The sequence below is a fragment of the Humulus lupulus genome, chromosome 5, assembly GCF_963169125.1.
Source record: "Humulus lupulus chromosome 5, drHumLupu1.1, whole genome shotgun sequence".
Taxonomy (NCBI): domain Eukaryota; kingdom Viridiplantae; phylum Streptophyta; class Magnoliopsida; order Rosales; family Cannabaceae; genus Humulus; species Humulus lupulus.
The window spans coordinates 174,898,009-174,917,813 of record NC_084797.1 but is presented as its reverse complement, the minus strand read 5'-3'; the positions used below and the strand labels follow the sequence as shown (position 1 = coordinate 174,917,813).

Sequence of the window (19,805 nt, the reverse complement as noted above, 5' to 3'; positions counted from 1 at the left end):
TTTGTATTTTCTTATTTTGCATAGCTATTCTAGCACTCATGGATATTAATTTTCTGTTTTGGTTTATGTTTGCTACTTTAGTTATGAGCTAAACTTTTGAGACTTGAATGGTTAAAAACCCCTTTTGTCATGTATTTTAAATTTGAATGCATTACTTAAGCTAAATTGTCATTGTTCATTCAAGTGAGCTTCATGTTTATTTACTGTTGTTGTTTGGAAATTAATGGCTGGTTATTAAGCTAGATTTAATACTGGAAAGGTTAAATCTAGTAGTTGGTACTTGAATGATGCAAGAGAACACCCATTTTCTAGGTTGTTCTTAGTAAGTAGAATAGGAATATTTTACTACCTTGCATAACTTTGAGAATTGATGCTTAAATTATGTTCTTGAATCTAATTTAATATAGGAATATATTGGGTTAGATGATAGAACTTATTTCATGAGTTTTGGAAAAATCTCATGGACATGTAAGGAATTCTAGTTAACTCTGTGCGTTTTGCTGAAGTAATGCTGTAACAACTGGGCAGATAAAACATAGGGGGGATTTAGCTATTCAAGTCTATCATTCCATAGATACTTTTTCTTGCAGTTAATTTTCCAGCGTTTGTAGCAATATTTTAATCTTGATTCCAGTTTAATCATTTTATTTTAGTTCACAACATCCAATCAATTTATTTTCTTAAAATCCAAATTGTTAAATAATTGATTTTGCATTAAATTTCACTTGCAATCCCTGTGGAGACGATCTTACTTATCACTTTATTACTTGTTTTACGATTGCATATACTTGCGTATATTAATTTTCACTATAACCGCTAAAGGACTAAAAGTCAGATCGTTCTCAAAGGTCGTTCTTTTATTCATTCTCGCTCGAATTAGAGGTAAGAAAATTGCACCCCATATGTGACATGCATGGTTAATTATGAGGCATGTTGAATGTGTAAATGTGGATATAGATTGATTATTGAATGCTTAGAAAATCTTGCTCACTTGTGCATGGTACTAACTAATTAGTCAGAATTGGCAAAGGTGTCAGTATCAACTATGAAGCTGTGACTCATTAGTCAAGTTCGGCAGAGGTACCGGGCACCGGTCACACAGTGCTGACTCATGAGTCAGGAACGGCCTTAGCGTGTTCAACACAAGCCATTAAAGATTTGATCTAATCGACATCTGCATTAAATGACTCAGAAGAGCGTTAATGCCGGATCAACCTAAAGTTCGATGAAAACTAAAAGCGCTTGTGTGACTTACCCATTAGTCACTCATCTGTTAAGTTAGAGACTTACCCATCAGTCTCGCATTTGTTTAAGCTAGTGACTTACCCAGCAGATACTCATCTGCTTAAGCTAGTGACTTACCCAGCAGTCACTCATCTGTTTAAATTAGCTACTTGCTTGTCAGTCACTCATTATGGTTTACCAGAACTTCCAGTGATATTCACTCATCTGTTTAGAGCTATAAGCTCTGTGTGATTATAATAGTAATCATTTGATAATGTTTATATGCAATACTGTGTTTTCTTGCTGGACTTTGGCTCATGGGTGCTATGTAGTGCAGGTAAAGGGAAAGAAAAACTCACCCAGCCCAGATTGGAGAGCTTAGGTGATGTTGTGTGCATATTGTTAGGAAAATATAAATTTGCCTCAATTGGAATAGTAAGAAATTACAACTCTATGGAATATATAACAAATAATAATGATTGATTAAAAGGAGTTACAACTCTATAACAGAAAATTATAAAGAAACAAAGAAAATGAATAAGATGATGAAGAAGAAGAGAATAGTAAAATACAACTCTAAGCAAAAGGTTACAAATAAAGTAAAGTGTTTGAAACAAAAGAAAAGAAAAGATTACAACCCTTGAACAAGAAATACAAGTAAAAATAACAAGAGAATAAGAAGAAAACAATACAATAGAAATGAGAACAGAAATACAAGAAACTCTCACTTACACAACCTAAGTGAAGAGGGTTGGGGATCACCAACTTGAACAAGGTTTAAAACATTTGTCCAAAAGCTTATTTCCCCCTAACTCAAGCACTAAGGGATCTCTCTCAGATATTGGAAAAGCTTTATGGAATTATCAAACCTCAAGGTGTTTCTAGCCAAGTGCTCTAATGGATAGAAATGTTGTGTCTTACAAGTGAGCTATAGGCTCCTATTTATAGAGTTTAGAGACACCCTTTGAATTTCATATTCCACCAACCCCCATGGCTATTACCAATGTTTATTTGGATTAATATGGAATTAAAAAAGAGATTTGGGAGTTATTTGGGTTTTTTGAGCCGTTCAACAAAGATTGAAAAAACTGAAAATTGGTCAGTTTTTGGCCTGTGGCCGCGGCCAGAGACATTAGTGGCCGCGGCTACTAGTTTCTGTCCCGCAGGCCGCGGCCACCAACATTCAGTGGTCGCAGCCACCGACCAATTTCAGTACAAAAAATGTGTTGTTTTTCCAAACGGTTCCAAACCCTGCCAAATGATTTTGTAACTCCCAAAACACATTATTGGGGTTTAAATCATATCTCTAACAGCCATATCACATATGGCTTTATGAAATTCATCTCAATATTGTGTAACAACAAATTTACACAATAAAGGGTAATATTTGGAAGTTACAAATTTGTAACACCAAATATGTTACATTATTTGGATATATCTCATATATCTAAATATTGTAACTCTCTATTATATGTTACAATATGTGACACTCTTTGTCACATTTATTTAATCTAAAAAATTATATTATAATATAATACAATATTACATTATATTATAAAATAATATAACACATATGCGGTCTCTTGACCACCACGGCCAATGAGTTCTCAGAGGAACTAGGGGGTTTACCTTATTTTTGCTGCTTAGGTCGGCGGGTTTGTAAATTTGAAACAGTAATGACAATTTTGAGTTGTAAATAACATGTAAAATTGTTTTTGATGGGCCCATGTACAGTTTTATGTATTTAATAAAATATATCCTTCCATTTTGATTGGTTTTCCTCCTTATCCTGTTAATAACACTTAGAAGCACGTTTTTAACCAAAGGACTCAGATAACGAGTCAAATTTCCGGTTCACAGTTCACCGTAACTGTTCTGGGGTAACAAGAGCGTTACATCGAAGTAAAACAAAGGTATATGGAATCTTTGGATTACATACTGTAAGCAATTCACTTGTATTATGAATACATGTAATCTAGATTTGGATTGCTGATGTAGTAGGACATCTTAGTGGAGGTACTTTGTATAAAGTGGTTATACATGAACGAGGCCTGATATGTTATTAATACTTAATAATACCTTTTGTTTTATAAGTATTAATTAAACACATAAATAAGATGATCATATACAAATTCTTGCTTTATAAGTATTAATTAAACATATAAATAAGATGATCATATACAAATTGTTCTTAATGATGAAGTTATTATGAACTCGTGTTTATGTTAAATGAGTTCTTTGATTCACTCGTTACGGTTTATCAAATGATCAGGCTGAAAACTTTTGTTATGGGGACTCGTTGATGTAAATTTCTAGGGTCATAATATACAGATATGGAATCTACCTTTTCGAGAGGAATTGAATAATGGTTCTCTTAAGGGTTAGTTTTTGGAACTGAAAGATTATTGAGCTTAAATTCATAAATCAGTTTGTTAATTAACCTTCACTAGTAAAGTTAATGGTACTTAAGGAAACAAGATATAATTAAAGTGGTTAAACATTAATTAATTCCTATTTTATTTATGAACCATTAATATATGATTGAATTGCATGTAATGATTAAATTGATGGACACTTTTTATACTTAAAAATAATCAATAAATAAATGTTTATAATTACAAGAGTGCAGTCTCATATTTTTAGTGGAATAATATTGAGATTAATAATTTAAGGTTATTATATTAAAGAGTTTTAATTAATAAGCTCATTTATTGTAGCTTGAAATTATAGGTCCATAGGTCATCGAGATGACTCTATCAACACTATTCAACGATAGAGTTAAAAATGAAAAAAATCACGGAAATTACATATTTGGAAGAAATTTCTTCTTCAAGATCAAATATGTAATTGAGACAAATTCATTAATTAATTAATATAAATTTTGAAAATATTTTTTTTTAAATAAAATGGGCATTTTCAATAATAGCATTTAAATAATTAAGACAAATAATTTTGAATTAATTAGTTTTTTTTTTTAAATAATGTGAAAATATATTTATGATAATTCAAATTATTTGAATTTGAAATGATATTTATTCTTTAATTAATCTGATAAGGTAAATTATCAGGTTTAGATATTTTTGAATAAAAATTATTAATTAAAAGTGGTTGAAATACATCTCTCAATCTAGGGATGTGTTCCACGCCATTGTAGTTGGCATATAACAAAGATCCAAGATTGAATCTTGATATTTGTTTTATTTATTTAATAATTGGTTTATAATTTTAATTTTGAATTTTGAATTTAATTAATTATTTTATAAATCTATCAGATAGAAATTGTTTCAAGACACACTTAAGTGAGGGAATATTCCAGAGAGAAAAATTCTAAGCTTTTCATAGAGAAAGAAAAATATAACGTAATATTTTCCTATCCTTGAAAACTGCCACAGACCTAATATTCAAAGATCTCATGAGATGAGAATATCTTGTGAATCATAAAATTTCCCACCATTACTCTACATGCCCACACACGTCTTGAGGTTTAGAGATACACCTTGGAAGATCTTGGTCTGACTATTCACAAGGCTGCTTTGGATTAGATGTTCATTGGAGTTACTAAAAGATCATGAGGATCTTAATTGTTCTACAACTCGTAAATCCTCATCTTTTTCTTTCTCTTTGATTAATGTTTTGTATATTAATAGATTCAGTTTTTTAAATATTATTTAAATATTTTTTTTGAAATCTCTGGGACCACCGCCCCGTGGTTTCCATTGCGCATATGGTAAAATTGTTACCAACACAAAACCCTTCCATTGTTCTATATGTAGGGACTATGGGTTATGATCACAAAAAATATATTGTAGTTAAAGAGAATTAAACAAAATATAACAACACAAACAATTGAAGAATAACACAGATTAAATCAAGAGGAAGAGAAGACCTTTGAAAGGTGAAACCCTAGTTAAATAAAATCATAAAGATTATGATCTTATATAAATCAATGGAGATGACAAAAGGTTTAACACAAATAGAATTTTTCTCCAGAAATCTTTATTCTTAGCCTCCCATAAGAGGTTTCTTGAAGCTACTACATGGTAGAATGAGATTAGGATATACAAGCATTGGTATTCAAATAAGTCGAGGTTTCTTGATAAAGATCTTGGACAAAACTAGTAATTTTGTGAGTTAGAGAGAGAGAGAGAGAGAGAGAGAGAGTGGAGAGTGATAAATTTACCAAAATCTCATATGAGCCCCTTAAATGGTGTAGGAATTGTCATTACTGTTAACGAATGAGATTAGAGTATTCTAAAATGAGTTTTGAGCAAAAACACATAGTTGTACGGCACTCCCACTGACTTTTCCCCCCATCCATGGACCGAAACACCTTTAAATGCCTCCAAACAGTATGGGTACTCTTATATAATTCAAAAGAAATACTTTGGACCCGAAAAGATAATTTTTAAATGCCTACAATAAAAGTCAACCTGCTCATGTTGACTTTTTGGAAATCGTTATGGTTTTTGCACCACTTTGTGCATGACCGATTTCACTATGTATTTAACAAATCATAACACTGTATAAACTTCCTCATCAAGTTCTTCATTTAGGAATATTAGGTTTTTTTCATTTCCATATCTCATATGGAGAGATGTTATTTTTCTTCATAGGAATTCGATTAAGTATATGACCTCCTACAAGTAGTGCTTCACCCCAAAAATTATAATTCAAATTAGCATGCAATAGCATAGCACTTACCATTTCTAGAAAATTTATTGTCTTTTTTGTGCTATACTATTTTGTTGTGGAGTGTGTGGAGCTATACATTCATGTATAATACCATGCTCTTCATAAAATGCATTAAATTCATTAAAAAATATGCACCGCCCATATCGGTTCTAAGCAGTTTAATCTTCTAATCTAATGGATTTTCTATTTCGACTTTGTATATCTTAAAAGCATTAAAAGTTTCATCCTTACTTTTAAGTAGATATACATAGGTGAATCTAGAACAACCATCAATGAAAGTCAAGAAATGCACATTTCCACCTTTAGTTAACATGTCATTCAATTCACACAAGTCACTATGAATCAAGTCAACCAAGTTTGTACTTCTCGTATCACTAGGATAATATTTCTTAACCATTTTGGATTTAAGGCACAATTCACATTTATCAACATTGTTAATATCACAATTTATCATCATTTGACAACTCTTTTAATAAAACTATAGCCTGTATGTGCAAGTTTAACGTGCCATAATGAAGGAGAATTATAATCAACAACATAGCAAGAATTGGAAGTATTATTATTAGAAACATTGATATCAAAAGTACACAATTTTACCATTCCTTCACACGATTACCCTTCCCCAACAAAGACCATACCCTTTGAAAAACTGAGCTTATCAAATTCAAACACAGCTTTAATACCCAATTTGCTTATTAAATTGCCACTTATAGGGTTATCACCCTTGCCATTGGGCCTCTTGTTGCCCATTCATTTATGATGAGAGGGTTTGGAAGTATCTTCTCTTGAGATTTGTTAATTATAATGGTTAAGTAGTTTAACACAATGTGGTGCAAAACACTTAATGATTTTCACTTAATTCGAAGTGAAAATGTGAGTTTTTGTTGTAGGCATCTATAATTGACTTTTATTAGTCCAATGTGATACAATGAGGCATATAAGCTTCCCCTAATAGTTTGGAGTCGTTTGGATATGTCTAACAGTTATTTTAGGCACCCTAGGCAGTGGCAAAGCGACATGGCACAACCTATACGGCGACATGTCTCCACAAGGCTTAAAAGGCTTTATGACGAAAATGATGTAGGTGGCATGTGGCAACATTTCTCGTGACATGTTGCCTGACCATTACGGAGATGGCTATTTTAGATCCAAATTAAGTGTTTAAATGGTCTAATCCTATTGGCTTAGCCTAATGATGGTGCCTACACTATAAAATGGATCATTTAGAGTTGTAATGTCTTGATCTAGGGCTGTACAGTGCTTTATTTGGTCGGGTTATAACATATTTTAATAACCTAATGTAATTATTGGGTTGCAATCATCCAACTATAACCCGCCCAAATAAAAAAAAAATTAACCCGCTCAATGATTTTGGCGGTATGGTTGGGTTAACTCGTTTAAATCGTTCTTCAATGTTTTGGTTTTTGCTATTTTAGTTTTCAAATAATCAAATTCAATAAACTGAAAACATAGTATACATCTTTCAAGCTTAAAAACATTATATTCTGAATTCATTGTTAAAAATATATGTATAAAAAAAAACTCTCATTTGATTTAATTGGGTAGGTTGGAAGATTTTCCAACCCATCCAATTATTAGATTGGGTGGTTTGAATTTTTGTTGGGTTATCTGGGTTGCGTTTTATACTGGTTTATTTGATTTGGTTTGGGTGAGTTATTCAGTTTAGGCGGTTTGCGAAAATTCTTGAATAATCCTATCTTGATCACACTTTCTAACTCATGCTATATCTCCGTAAGAACATTCATTCTCTTGAAGAAACTCATCAAGCATTGCTTGACTTGCATGAGTTTCAAGGCTTGTTAAATCCCATTTTTTATTGCACCATTGTATAAGCTTCAAGTAACTTTGGGAAGGCTTGTAATAGAGATTTTGGACAACGAAAACCATTCATGTGCAAACTCTATGGCTCTACTTATAATGGTTTTATCTTTCTAACCCTAATTTTGTGTATAGATTAATTAATTATTTTTTCATCTCTCATTTAGTGTTTATTCATCAAAATATTGATGATTCCATGTGATAAAATTATGTTATGATTAATCGATTTTTTTATCTTTAATTTTCTCAAGAAATCTTTGATTATCAATATTTATCTTCAAACATTGAATATAGTTCTTTAATTATCAATATTTGTCTTTATAATACTATGAATATGGTTCTTGATTAATCTCTAGGGTGAGTAAAATTAAATTTGTAACGTCCTCCAAAACAAGGAGCGTTACACTGTGTTCTTTAAATAGTGTCAAACTTGCTGATCAAGTCGTTTGGTTATAAACGTGTAACTAATGTTAATGTCAAGGGTTAGGGTGAAATTTTTTGGTCAAAGCACATTGACTTTTAATTTATAAGTTTCATACATACATGGGATCCCAAAATTTTACAAACAAATGTCTAAAAGAGTATATTCAAATCAAAAGTTACAATTAGCCGGCCTAAGCGGAAAAATAAGGGATACAACCCTAGTTCCTCTAAGATATCCTCGGTCGTGGTGGACGAGCAGCCGCATATGTACATGCCGCCACCGAAGCTCTCCAACTCATGGCTGATCTAGCTTTCCTTTTCCCTTACCTGCACCACATAGCACCCATGAGCCAAGGCTCGACAAGAAAACTTAAACATGTGCATGAACACTATATACAAATTCCAAATACATATCTAGCATGCCCAGCAATAATAACCTACTCATGCATGCAGACAATTACAAATAATGGATCATTGGATAATTCTGGGGCCCGCTGCCCTGAATAGATGACCATAGAGTCAAATCGGGGCCCTATACCCAAGCTATGTGACCATAGAGTCACTTGGGGCCCTTGCCCTTACCTCTAAGTAACTAGCCATAGAGATAGCCAAATGCTTTGTTTTCCAACAATCATTGGATCGACCAACGTAATAGTACGTCCCTAATTGGGCCTAAGCCTCTTGCCCAGCGCGTTGTTGTTGCCCTTGACTAATAAGTAAAAGCTTTAATCAAATATTTAGATGACCAGAGAATCAGATACAAATACAGGTAAACATACTTCAGACAACATAAGTATGCATACAAATAAATCATGGTGTCTTAACTAGTCAAACACAAACACAGTAATAACCATGTTCCTTAACGGGGCCGAGTCCTACCTATGCATACAAGGCAAGCATTCATTAAACAATTATCCAGATACAAAGTATTCAAGCATAACCTAATTCATGTTCATTCTCAAGGGTCGAGCCCTAATCACATATGTCATGTATTGGGTGCAATATTCTTACCTTAGTCTCGAGTGCAATGTGCATTAAGAATGACCCTCGAGCACGATGCTGGTTACAAGCCCCTAGAGATAACCTAGTCCCAACCACTAGAGAATCTCATCAAAACAAGAAAATAAAGGCTTTCGGACTGAGTCCTAGCCTCAAGTATGTCAAATTCTACTAAACTAGGTAGTAGGATCAACCCTGAGCCCTTAGGTTCGAGTTCCCGCACTCAAAAACACTCCTAGGGCTCAATGCCCATCAAGCGTCGAGGCTCAAAAGAAAGGAGCTGTGGCTCACCCTATGTCAGAGAGCCCAAGCTCTCCTCTACATCGACATGTGCTTCGGCACGCCCTAACAGGCGCCGTGACTCAAATGGCCCAAAGGCACCTACTTCACCAATGTTCAAGAAAGCCGCGGCGCCCTAAGAATAGGGTCGCAACTCGACATGAAAACCCTATTTTTTCTCCATTTTCATCAAGCTAAATCCCTCCAAAAACCTATCCCAACATAGCTAAAACTCAATAGTAAAGTACCCAATAAATTTAGTAGCCCAAAACCATCAAAACCCAAGCAAAAGCTTGGCCAAAACCCCATCAAATTCCCAACTCAGAACCGAGTTTCTAAAACTCCAAAAACTTAACTAAAACCAGAAAAACATAGAGCTTTAGGGCTAGAAATCATTACCTCTGTTGCCCCAATCGATGGTAAGTCTTTCCCTAAACAATCTCGAGCCTAAGCTAGCCTCATTCTTAGTAAACCGCAAAAATTCCCAAGGAATTTTAAGAAAGTCTGTGAAGGAGAGAGAGGGAGAGTGAGTGCTAAACGTTTTCCTCTGTTTTTGGTGTTTTGTGTGGTTTATATAGACTCTCAGTAACCTTAAGCAAATCCCGAGACTCGGGGTACCAAAAACGTCCCAGAGGGCAAATGGTCAAAACTCTCTGAATTCCCTCCTAATCTCACTAATTCTGAATATATCCTCGAATATTCATTCACGATACCCAATAGCCCGGTAATGTACTAGATACCCAAAATACCCCTTGACTCACCCTAAGTCGGGTATTATGTCCCGTTGTGACTTTCCCGCTAACACTACAAGAAAAAATGCTTTTAATAGCACCAAAAATGTGTTATCAAAACATACCATAACACTTTTTGATGTGTTAAGACCGACTATGTTATCGTAGGTCAGGGTACTTTACATAACACTTTATTTATTGTTATACAAATGTACTATTATACTGTCAACGATAACACACTGTCTGTGTTATTTTAATAAATAGATAAGTGTTTAATTATATTATTTATAGTCGATTATATAACACATTTCAATACTTATAAATTTGGGTTATACTACACTTTAGTATAACACATTTTTTGTGTTATACTACACTATAGTATAACACATTTTTTGTGTTATATAATGAAGTTTGCGTAACAAAATTCTTTACTTATAAAAAGTGTTATTGTAATAGATATTATAACACATTTTTCATATTATTTTAATATTTAGATAAGTTTAAATTCTCATTATATATTCATTTATATAACACTAATTTATTATATTATATTTTTATTTATATAATTAAAATTAACTTTCTAATATATACTAGCATCATCAAATGAACTTGATTTTCAAATAACAAAAAGTAAAAACATTCAACATTGTATTAACAATTCACAAATTAGTTTAAAACATTCAACACTGTCATCAACAACAAAATGTTCTTTAAGTATTCAAGTAGTCTTAAATATTCAACATATTGAAAAGTTACTACTTTCAGCACAAAATATTGAAGAGTTTAATTTTTTACATAATAACACGTCAAAATTTGAGTAGTTGCACACTCCTACAGTACTATTTGATAGGAAAAAACACATGCAATTCAAGTTGCTTCATTGTACCAGCCACAATGATCTGATCTTCACTTCCGATTCTAGAAAAACCAACACACTCCGTGTCTTCATTGCAGACTGCAACGCATCATAATACAACAACATTCAATATTAAATTGATAAACTAAGTCTGATTTATAAGTAACAGAACTTTAACAGGGCCAATTAACCATTTAATATAATTTCCACCTAAATGGACCAGACACTATTAACACATCACATTGATCAACCTTCATAGAGAATATCTCATTATTTAGCAATAATACCTCATATTATAACATTTCTCTACACTTTTCCTCAGAAGACCAACAGAGAACATTTTCCCTGCTTACATATTGTACTCACACTGCTTACTTTTTAAGAGTGATGCATTTCTAGATATTTTTAAGCACTCAAAAGAAGTGGTATAACCATAAAATAGGTCTCCTCAGTACTAGTAAATGCTCTAAATGAGCTCCAAAAGCCTTTTAAACTCCATACAAAGAAAGCAGAACCAAAGTCGAAATCAAACTAAGAATAATCAAAAGCTAGATACTAAAAATCAAACACAAAATAAGACAAAAAATCTTTCAGATCAAACCACTATATTCACACAAACATATTGAAAAACATAAACAAATAAAAGAGAGAATTGGTAACTAACAGCTACTATAACTATAAGTACACAAATCTGCATAATAAAAAATTAAATTGACCATATATCAAAAGCAAGAAAGTCATAATAAGGCATGAGCATTGAAAAAAGAGAAGACTTCGTTCTAAAATTACGTGGTTCAGCTTTATAATGCATGAAATATAATCAAGAATGATGCATCAATGACATAAGTATAAATCAATAAATAGATGCAACAAAACTTTGAGTATACTTTAATGACTTAATCGATGCTATAAACTTAAACACTAGCTGTGCGAAGCCAATAATTCAACAAGCAAGCAAATATCCAAAGGCAATATATATACATATATAAATTCATAAGGATAGCTCTGCCATCTTTTGCTTAAATAAAACCCCTTTTTTTTTTCTTCAGATATCTCTGCCATCTTTTGCTTGAATAAACCCCTTTATTTTTTTTTCTTCAGATTTCACTCATAATGCAAAACAGGGGCAACAAGTGGAAAAAGAGAAGAAACTTGCAAATTGCATCATCTTAGGCACATGGACTCGATAGATTAGTGCACTTTTCAAACTGCTGTGTTGGATTTTTTTTAATTTAAAATGGTATTTTCCTAGACAGAGGCCACACACTTAATTCATTAAAACAAAGTAGAATACAACACAACATAAGCTCAAGGGCCATTACTCAGATAAGAAAATGAAACACACCAAAAATAATCACAGAATAATACAATATTTTGATCCTAAATTATTATAAATTCACTCTTTGAATGAATCTCAATGGTCTTAAGAGCAGTGGAATCATAAACATATGATTCTGTGCATATAAATATAATAGCATAATGTAAGATGTAATAACGAGCACTACATATGCTTGTGTGCATGTAAACATAGCTGCATGATGTAAGATATATATATATATATATAAGATCCAATGGCCTAGAATCTAGATGACACTCATATTATATGTGTGCAAGGCAAACATGTGATTAGGCTTACTAAAAAAGAAGGACTAATTTCAGTTATAGTAGCACTCTGTCTTTCATTCTCAGAGTTTCTTAGCAACAATATTCAGAGATATTTTTTATATCCAAAGAAACAGATAGCTAATATGATGTAAAATATGACTTTTAAGATAGCTTTTTCAAACCCCAAAGGAAGTAGGGAAAGAGAGGGGGGCAGGTAAGTTTACAATAAGGAAATCAAGAGAAAAAAGGTTTGTGCAGAAATAAATTAAGTAAGAAAATTGGAATGCATCATTGCGGAGTAAAAATAATCCGAGAGTAGATTAAAAAGGAGAACAAAAAACTCTACCTGTGACAGCATATAGAGCACATAAAACATGGAAATCAAGAGAGTGATCCTGTAAAGAAAGAAAGATAGGATCAGAAAGAGTACACAGTCGTTACTCCTTAGAAACTAGAAAGTTACATCTAACATGTGAGAAATAATCATAGCAAAATTGGAGTGTATAAATATCATATGAATGAAAATACATATAGCTTATTAGCTTTTATGTTTAGACATTTAGTTGACGCACTAGCATCAGAAACTGAGGTTCAATTCAAGAAAAAAACAAAGATGGGGCACAATGATGTGACCTACTCATCATGATACCACATAGATGGGTCACTGATGTGATCTACACCAAGCTTAACACTCTCAAGGTTCTATTTTAATCATACCAGGTAAGCCTATACCATTTGAAATATAGAACCATTGGGTCTAAAAGAGTGATTGCTTAATCTAACAATGATAAGATACAGTTCAGTATACACAACTGTCAACAACACTTAAAACATATGTCCAAATACGAAATAGCCCAAAAAGAATATAGTGAGATATAAATTTTCCATGCATATAGTAATTACTAACTAAGATGGCCATAAACGAACCAAGTGATGTATTGGAACAACTGTCAATGTTCCAAATCTGCCGTTAATTCGTCCAACAATTTCATGGACCTGGCTTGTGAGTTTTTGATATGTGAAAATGCAATATGAAATAGTGTATTAATTGAATTTTAGCAACAAAGCAAACAAAATGCACTTAGAATTGAAGTGTACTTCCTCAAACAAGGTAAGTTGTTTAACTCTGAAAAAAAAATATCTTAACCATTGTTGACTGAGTAAATTATTTTAAAACAATGACAGTAATAAGATGAAGAGACAAGATAGAACACTATTCTGCATCAACCCCAAGCTACAATCAGAAGTAACCTAGAACTCAAAACATAAAGCTTATAGCTCAAATTCAGACATAGAAACACATTAAACTACTAAAGGATCTAGCACAAGGAATTCAACTTAAATTTAGACATTCTAATGAGTTTTTCTCTCCTTACTAAAGAAGAAGAATTCCTAAAATGCAACAGATGCTAGTCCTTCTGCCAGGGCTTGAATTAATCAAGGAAACAAAAAGAAATCATGAAACATAAAGAATAAAAACTATTTGCAAATCAGGCAAACACAAGAAGAAGCAATGCAAATTTAGACAAAAGTATACACTCTAGAACATCTGTTCTAGTTGGCAAAGCAATTTGCAACAAAACTACTTTGTCACACCAATCAGGGTTTTCCTCGAGGAATTTTTCGAAGGCCAATATTAATCTACTAAAATTAGAAGTACAAACATCTCTCTACCCATGGAACAAGCAGTAGCAATAGCATAAATAGAAATGTGTCACTAGGATGGTAAGGACTAAGAATTATCTAATAGCGTTACAGTAAAAGAACCAAACAGGTAGATAACAGATAAAAGCATGTTTAACAACACATGTTAACTTTTTAAACCATGTCCTTTGCTACACACAGTGAAACAGGGCACAATGAACTCATTTTAACGTGTAAGCTGATTTTATAACTTCTTTTATTGATTAATTTTGTTCCTGGGTCCCCTAGATGGCTGGTATGAATTGGATCAAAACTAAGCTTAGAAAACATAGAAACTTTAAAAAATTTGATAGCCCCTAAAATATACAAGCAAAAAGAGAAAAGTCAACCTAGACATACTTTGGCATCAATGAGTTATCATAAAGGTTTATTTTAACAAGATTACAAATGATGGTAAAAAGCATTATTAACAGAAAAATTATGCTCTACCACAGTGAGCAAGACAAACCTGCACTAAAGTAGTGGGTCTATGTGTACATATAATCAAGTGGTGGTAATTGGTGGTTATTAAGTAGGAGATGCCTGGGAAATACACCATGTGGCAAGATTCAAGCAAAGTGCAGTTTTTTACAAGATGGGATAGCCCAACATCTGTTATTTGACGGCAATGAGACAGCATTATGTCTTTCAGATTAGGACACCCTTCTCCTAGCTCAGCCATTGCCATATCCCCCCAATTCTGCCCAATCAAAATCAACATAAGGGTTTTCTGCCTTTTCACGATTTTTGGGTTTTTTTTTGGTTTAGAGAGAGAGCGAGAGAAACACACCTGGAGAACACTCACGTCTAGGTAGGTAAGTTGAGGACAACCTCTTGCAATGGCCATTATTCCAGCATCACCAATTTGATGACAGCCACTAACGTTTAGATATTGTAGGGAGTTACACTTACCAATGGCAACAAGTGCCTCATCCCCGACCCTAATAATTAATATGCGAGTGAAGACAGAAATCAAAGTGTAATTCATACTCAAATATTTGTAATTCTATAAACAATGAAAAGAAGAATTCACCTATCACAAAATCAGAGGCTAAGATCTGTCAGGAACTTGCAATTCTCTCCAACAACCACAATTCCTCTATTTCCAATCTATAACCACAAAGAAGGATATATATGCTGTCACATATAATTCACATGGTAACTACCAGACCGACCACTAAAAGAAAACTTTTTAACAGAAGTCAATCAAATACATCGTATAAACAATGAAGCATTCTTCAGTAACAATGATACGGTATTAAGCTTGTCAACAAGTATCATATTTACTTTAAATATTTTTTTTAAACAACATTAAATAAAAAATTGGAAGGTGTATACAAATGGATCTTATGGGAGAAGGAATACTTATAAACCATGTAATTAATAAGTGAGACAGAGAACGTACCTCATAACATCGACGAATATGAAGCTTCTTCAAATTCCTATAGCCTTTGGCTATATAACAAATTGCTTCATCTCCAATACTTGAGCAATCGACTAAATCAAGCGCTTGTAGGAGCTTGCAACCCCTTCCAATCTCGAGAAGTGCACGGTTGCTAATCCTTTGGCAGTACAACAAAGTGAATTGAGTAAGAAGCCTGCAATTATCCAGAATATACAGATTAGCAATCAAATGAACAGATATAACTATCATGTTAACAGAAGTCAATATTAGTACAACCGAGGGCCTTTGGCATGAAGAGAAAGAGAAACTAGAAATTTATCTAGAACAAGCATAATTTAGTGGAACAAATAACCGAGCTTATCCTAACACAAATTAATCCACTTTTACATAAAATGATAAATAAGACAGCTAATTGGCACAAAGCAAAGATTATAATTACTTCTCCAATCAAGTTGTTTAAACAAATAGTTCACATATCATGGAAAGGAGGAAATGCCGTATTATTAATACACTAGTAATATCATGGAACTAAACATAACTCAAGAATAGTCAATGTGTGTAACTTAAACGTGAACTCCATCCTATTCATTCATAGTATTACCTCCTATTATACCAATTTTAATTCATACTGGGAGAGATACATACGAGCAAGATTTCCCAATGAATTCCAGTCCTAGAGTACCAATATTGTGGCACCCATTAACTGTAAGATGAGTAAGTTCCTTGCAACCAGTGGCAATAGCTTCCAAACCCTTGTCACTTAGGAAATAGCAGTCACTTAGAGTGAGATCTTTTAGCTTCTTACATCCATTCCCAATGGCACGTAAACCCCTGAGTTTTAAAATCAGGATGAAATGAAAGAATAAGTACTGAACTTACTAGAAAATAGAATAAAGATATGAAAAAAAGCCAAGTTGTTATCACATCTCTTCTATCTTATAAACTAAGGTACCCAATAACATTTAGAGGAAATCAATAGAAAAATTTAACAATGAACCTAAGAGCAAATGAAATAGACAAAAAAAAAAGTACACAAGATTTAATTTTTTCGAACGAGTTCTATGGTTACAGATTCTTCATAACTATAATCAGATAGCACATTGCTTGACAATAAATGACCAAAAACACATATCAAATAAAGATGTAAAAACTGAGGCGACAAAGATTAAAAAATGGCACTAACTTATCTGTGAATCTCTGGAAACTATATAGAGCTAATAACTCCAATGACGCACAAGAAGTGCCTACAGCTTTCAAAGCCTCATCAGTAACATTGATGCATTGTAGCTTCAATACTTTCAAGAATGGGCATCCTTGGGCTACAACAAGCACCCCTTTGTTGTGCATGAACTCAGAATCTAAAGAAAGGGTCTCAAGAGACTTGCAATGTACGCCCACTGCCTCCAGTGAGACATCAGTTATCTTAGCACAAGCAGCAATACCAAGAGCTTTCAATGAATTTCCACAACCAAGAGCTAATTCAACTAAACCCGCATCTGTTAAGGCCTCACAAAATTGCAAATTTAAATCCTCAAGCTGCTTACAAGACTGTCCAACAGCAGCTAGACCATGATCTCCAAGATAGCAACCCTTAAAGAAAACCATACCAAAATGATATATCACAAAAACTTGGGGAAAATGAGGTAAACGATGAACATATTTTCATTTATTTTAACATAAACAGATAAGACCCACATAAAACACTTCAAATTTCAAGTATAGTAGACCAAAAATTCACCTGTAAATCTAAAGCTATTAAAAATGAGCACTTCTTGGCGAGTGCAATTAAGCCAGAACTTGAGACGTTAGAGCACCAGATTAAGCTCAGCTTCTCAAGTTTTGGAAAGCCTTCGCCAAGGGAAATCAACCCAGCATCAGATAAACTACATGACTCAAATCCAACATCTTCAGGCCCATTTTTCTCAGTAGCATATAGTTGAGGAGACGAAACCACATTATTTTTATTCGCACGCCTTCTTCCCTGTCCCCATAATCAAATAATAAACAATAAACTGGGTCATATCGATAAACAAGAACAAGCTTAGCCTGATTGGTACCACATCCGCCCTAATTCAATCCAATCATATGACCCAGAATTAGAGAAAAAAAATTATACGAGGAAGAAACGGGTGAATCACAATCTAGAATCGGGCAGAAAATGAAGGTCAATTAGTTTGGGGTAAATAAAATATCTTACGAGCTGAACGGGGAGCGTAATATTCAAGTGCTAATCAATGTGAACATTACGAACATTGAAGAATCGATGGGCAAGGAGCTTGACGAAGAGGTCAGGACTGCCAGTAGCGCTGACCTGGAGCGTGGTGCGGCTGAGGTGCTTTAGGGCTACCCACCGCTTGCAGACGAGGGAATAGGCGTCACGGCTGGGTTTAGAATCAAGCAAGAAGAAGATCTCTATGATCAATTCGTCTGGTCGACACGTGTTGATCCGATCGTGACCTCGCATTTTCGTTGGTTTATGGTTTAGATCAATCCTTTCTATGAGTCTAAACTGTACCTTTATGGGAAATCCTTGAGAAGAATTTTCCGGGAAAAGAAAATGAAGGAAAGCAAGTTAAATAAAAGGCTGGGAAATTTTATATTTATCTATACATATAAATATGTATATGTATGTAGATATAGAAGGTGTGCGTATGTATGTAGATATAGATAGAAGGAAGCAAGGAATCGGTATAGTAGGCGGTTGGGTTGGGTTGGGTTAAGAGTGTTTTTCCGGCAAGCTACTGATGAATAGAAGCTCCGCTTACCTCCTCTTCCTTCTCCTTCTCGACCGCCCCATGACTGAGATCAAAAGTTTCAGGATTGGGATCACCATTGTTATTAGAAGAAGAAGAGGAAGACGGTGGCTGATACTAAAACCCTATCTGGGTATCGCTTGAGGGATGGTCAGAAGTGTGTTAGAAAACTGTTTAGAGCTTTGGAAATAAAAAAAATAGAGGCAAATAAAAAAGTAAAAAGTAGAAGATAATTTGGCTCCAAAATTTTGGTACCGCCAATTTTGGTACAGGCAAAATTTTTTCCCACCGGTTATTTTATTATTTGATGTATTATAATACTTTTTCAATTTCATGTGTTATGGAAAGGGGTATTTGGTGTAGTGTAACTTGCTCCCTAGGATCGTCTCGTGCCAAGTAATCCAAATATATCCACATAATAATGTGGTCTCACACATATATTGCATATATGCACATATATACCCTTAACGGGCTAAATTACAAAAATTGTCCTTCATATAAGAAATTGGCCCTTATGCATATTTAATACACCTAAACTTGCATATCTAGTCATATTATAATATAACTCACATAATCACATAATTACACACATATATATCACATAAACTCATATCTTTCCATGAACTGCCATCTTGGCCCCTAATCAAGGCCCTAAGTCTTATTAGGTAATTTGGGATGTTACAACTATACCCTCTTTATCGAAATTTCGTCCTCAAAATTTTACCTGTACAACTCAGGATACTGATTCTGCAAATAAGCCTCTAGCTCCCACGTCACTTCCTCAACCTTGCTGTTCCTCCATAATACCTTAACTAAATGTATATTCTTATTCCTCAGGACCTTGTCCTTCTTGTCTAAAATCTAAACTGGCTGCTCCTCATAGAAAAAATCTGTCTCCAGTTCCAGATCCTCGTCACTCAATACATGAGTCCCATCTGATACATACTTCCACAATATGGAATTACGAAGTACACTGTGAACACTAGACAATGTAGGGGGTAAGGCTAACCTATAGGCCACCTGGCCGATCCTCTCTAGGATCTAAAATGGTCCAACTAACCTAGGGCTCAACTTGCCCTTCTTCCCAAATCTCTTCACCCCTTTTAGTGGTGAAACCCTAAGGAAGACATAGTCTCCCACCTGGAACTCCACGTTCCTCTACTTTGGGTCTGAATAACTCTTCTGTGTACTTTAAAACGCGAGCATCCAAGCTCTAATCTTTTCAATAGCCTCAGTGGCCCTCTGAACTGCCTCAGGACCCAAATATTTCCTCCCACCCATCTCACCTCAGTGAATGGGCAATCTACATTTCTTAC

At 33.9% G+C, this 19,805-nt stretch overlaps 1 pseudogene; it reads right to left on the bottom strand.

The window, feature by feature from the left end:
* Nucleotides 1–14,138: 14,138 nt before the first annotated feature.
* Nucleotides 14,139–18,200, bottom strand: LOC133779709 (F-box/LRR-repeat protein 4-like; annotated as a pseudogene).
* Between the last annotated feature and the right edge of the window lie 1,605 nt (nucleotides 18,201–19,805).